The sequence below is a fragment of the Episyrphus balteatus genome, chromosome 3 (genome assembly GCF_945859705.1).
Source record: "Episyrphus balteatus chromosome 3, idEpiBalt1.1, whole genome shotgun sequence".
Lineage (NCBI taxonomy): Eukaryota > Metazoa > Arthropoda > Insecta > Diptera > Syrphidae > Episyrphus > Episyrphus balteatus.
In genome coordinates this window covers 108,803,056-108,807,296 of record NC_079136.1, presented here as the reverse complement: position 1 = coordinate 108,807,296, position 4,241 = coordinate 108,803,056, and the positions used below count along the sequence as shown (strand labels likewise).

At 29.4% G+C, this 4,241-nt stretch overlaps 1 long non-coding RNA gene across 1 annotated transcript; it reads left to right on the top strand.

Annotated features, from left to right (window-relative positions):
* Nucleotides 1-942: 942 nt before the first annotated feature.
* LOC129915690 (uncharacterized) lies at nucleotides 943-1,801 on the top strand. Its single transcript, XR_008772352.1, has 3 exons — nucleotides 943-1,168; nucleotides 1,232-1,476; nucleotides 1,579-1,801. It is a non-coding gene; the product is annotated as an uncharacterized LOC129915690 (long non-coding RNA).
* The last annotated feature ends 2,440 nt before the right edge of the window (nucleotides 1,802-4,241 follow it).

The following is a 4,241-nucleotide window of genomic DNA, read 5'->3' as shown; positions in this document are numbered from 1 at the left end:
ATATTCGATTTAACCGAAGTTTTTAGGATTTTTTTTTCATTATTAGGTACACCAAAGCGGGCTTATAAAAATATTTTTTATGAATGCATTATGCCTTGCATTATAAAAAAATTGCATTGAAAATAATTTTTTTGCAAATGAAATAAAATTGCGTTAAAAAAGTGTTAATTAATTTAAACTAAATTAATGCAAAATATGTTTTCGTATTGATTTTTTTACTCATCCAGGTACATTTAAAAAAAAAATGGAAGATACCCAAATTCTGAAAATTTGGTTGAATAGCTAAATACGAACAAATTAGTAAACACGAATATTAAGTATTCTATACCTGATTCTAAATATTAAGGGACGAAACGACAGCGTTGGACTTTTCCCAAGATTTTTCTTAAAAAAAAAAACGTTTTAAAATCGTTAGACAATTCAAAATACGCGATGTCTTAGACAAATTTAATTTTATGTAAACAAGAAATTTCTCTTTTTCAACGAAAAAATGTTAACACATATGTACTGTCTAAAACAGAAATGTTTCTACTTTTTACAACTTTTTTAAACCATTTCCTGTGTGGGTATTCAAGAACTTTGAAGTTTTAAAGATTTCAAATATTTTTGAAGGTTCTCAAACTGTGATATGGCAAAAACTTTATGTGAAGCAAAAAACGGAAAACCACGTTAACGATTATCAATTCAAAAATTACGGATCGACGTCCCAGTTTAAACCTCAAAATATTACAAAACGACAAACAAAGTCGAAAACAACAATATTAAAACAAAACCACATCCCAGACTTTGCTCATGAAATAAAAAATGTCCAGGCCGGAATTCGATGCTTATTGTTATTCAACTCAGAACTTGATGACAATGCTATACAGAATTTTTTTTAATCGAAATTAATGATTCTGTTTTATTTTAAAACTGTTTTATTTAAAGTCTTGATTTTTTTTTTTTAATTTTTACTGATTCCCCGATTTTTGGTGTGGTAAATCTCTGGTTACAGTTTAAATTCAACCCCGAAAGTGCAAAGACTTACATATCACGCGGAGTAAATAAGAAAATATTGTGTAAGAAAAATAAGAAGTTTTTTTTATTAGGAAGGAAACGCTGAGCCAGAGAAATTAAAATAACTTTTTATTATGCTCGAATTTGGGCCATTTAGGCGAGCATTTTATAGGTAAGATATGTAAACTGTAAACTGACTCCTAATAATTATGATTCTGTTTGATTTTTTCAAAAGTATTAAAAGGTGTACGTCAAGGTTCTCAAAACAATTAAAAGAGACACATTCACTTGCACAACAACCGGAAGCAATTTTGGAATATGCCGCAAAATGGAGGGAATCAATTTGAATTCCTATCGAAAAAGACAACTTATTGGACTTCAAAAAAAGACACATCCTTCTTCAACTATTCAAAGTCCAACCACGAGCGTCAACATGACTAAAGATCTCCAAGAAGTGGATGAACGATGAAATAGAGGAAAGTAAGTACCATTCGATTAATGCTTCCTATGTTTTATAAAAATAATATTTTTGTCTCTTAAAATATTATAACTTTATTTTTTTGTTTTTATGTTTTATTTCAGATTCCATAGATGTCATCCTAATGTGCCTAATGGATGGGTTCTGTTCCAAACAATAACGGACACGATTAAGTTCACCATATACATATCGTCGGCGTAAAGCAAAATTGTTCTATGTCCTTAAGAAATCCTATGTACTTAAAACAATTTTGCTTTACACCGACGATATATTATTCAAAATGTTCAATTAATTTAATTTTTTTATTCGATGTATTTAATTTAGAATATTCCCTCTCCCATGATTAAAAATTCAAAATAACAAATGTTTTTTCTTAAATGGTTAAAAAATTTCGTTCTGCTCCACTATTGTTTAAATTTCAGGTTTTTTATTCCAAAATTTAGGGAAGAACAATGGACGAAAAAATTCGTAGTCCTACGAAAAATTTCGTTGACTTACGAAAAAATTCATAGGCTTACGAAAATAAAGTAAGTATAATCAAAAATATAATTAATACAACGAAAAGTTTCGTTAGCTAACGAATATTCTTTCGTAATTTAATTAAAATATTCATAAAATTTACGAAAAAACTCGTAAGCTAAGTTCCTTTCATTAATTATTCAAAAAATTCATTGACTAACGAAAAATAGCACAGTGATTAATTAAATTTTACGTTAATCGATGAAAAAATTTAGTAAAGTAATGTAAAAATTCATTAATTCTCGATCAAAAATGTTTATGAATAATTTCATTAAAATACGACAGTTTTCGTTAATTGATGAAGTTTTTCATTGACGTATGAAAGCCATTTCGTTGAGCCAGTTAAATTTTTCATCGGCTGAAAATTAATTAAATTTTCGTTCATTTTATTTTATATCACCTTTTTAAAGACGCTTCAATAATGTAGGTATCTACCATGCCTATCAAAAAAGTAGGAAAAAAAACTAATTTCTAGCTCAAAATATATGTATACATATTAGGGTGGGTCAAAAAAATCGAAATTCATTTTTTTTTGATTTGGTACTCCAAAAAAACCATTGCTAGACACCTCTAGAATATACACACCAAATATGAACTCTTTATATTAATGGGAAGGTTCTCCGCTTCGCAATTTTCCATTTTTACCCCAAGCTTCTACTAAAAAAAAATCATTTTTTTATTAATTGACTTTTTAGCAAATTTCTTTGCATATTCTTGTAGGAAATTGAACGCTCTACATACACCTCATACACTTTTTTCGTTTATCTTACCGTTTAATAGATATTTGAGGTCCAAAAATCGAAAAAACCTTTAAAAATTCGTTTTTTGTTCTTAATTTCGTAACAAATTGAAAAATTTCTTCTTGTATAAAAAGAAATTTTTAGAAAAAAATTTTCGAAAATCGTTAGAGCCGTTTTTTAAAAAAATAATTTTTTATAGGTATATAAAAATTTTCTAACATTTTTCAAAAAAAAAATTGGTATGCCATTTTGAAGAAATAATTTCTTTACGCATAAAAACGAAATTTTAAAATTTTTCATTAACCCGTTTTCAAAAAATTGATTTTTCAAAAAAAAATTTTTAAATATTTTTTAAAAATCCAAAAATGAGTTTTTTGAAAATTTTCTAAAATTTTAATATTACTTTTACTTAAACGCTTTTGTATAAAAATTTTCGTTGAAATCGGGGTATTTTTGAACGAGATATTAATAAATCAAAAAACCCGTTATATGATAGGTACCGTTAATAACAGTGAAAAAAATATTTTTTTTATTTCGAAAGTTGGCTTTTATGTGTAATACTACACTCAAAAATTTTAATCAAAATCGTTAGAGCCGTTTTTGAAAAAAAACTAACTTTTCTTTTTCCGTTATATGACAGGTACCGTTAGTTTTGGTCCTAAAAAAAAATTTTCAATTTGTCCTCTAGGGAATCACCCAAAACTCTTAACTACCAAGTTTGAAGAAAATCACTCGAATAGTTTAGGCTGTAGCTCGAGGTACATACAGACAGACAGACAGACAGACAGACAGACAGACAGACAGACAGACAGACAGACAGACAGACAGACAGACAGACAGACAGACAGACAGACAGACAGACAGACAGACAGACAGACAGACAGACAGACAGACAGACAGACAGACAGACAGACAGACAGACAGACAGACAGACAGACAGACAGACAGACAGACAGACAGACAGACAGACAGACAGACAGACAGACAGACAGACAGACAGACAGACAGACAGACAGACAGACAGACAGACAGACAGACAGACAGACAGACAGACAGACAGACAGACAGACAGACAGACAGACAGACGGACAGACAGACAGAATGACCGGACCCACTTTTTTGGCATTCTCCATCATCGTAATGTCATGTAAAATTGTTATCTCGAGTTCGATTTTTTTTACGAATCCTAAACTTGCCCTATAGTACCTATATCGCAAGTAAAAAGTGTGGCCTTTTTTGTAGAGCGTTCAATTTCCTACAAGAATATGCAAAGAAATTTGCTAAAAAGTCAATTAATAAAAAAATGATTTTTTTTTAGTAGAAGCTTGATGTAAAAATGGAAAATTGCGAAGCGGAGGACCTTCCTATTAATATAAAGAGTTCATATTTGGTGTGTATATTCTAGAGGTGTCTAGCAATCGATTTTTTTGGAGTACCAAACCAAAAAAATAAATTTCGATTTTTTTGACCCACCCTAATACATATATCGATCAGGTCTATGAGACATC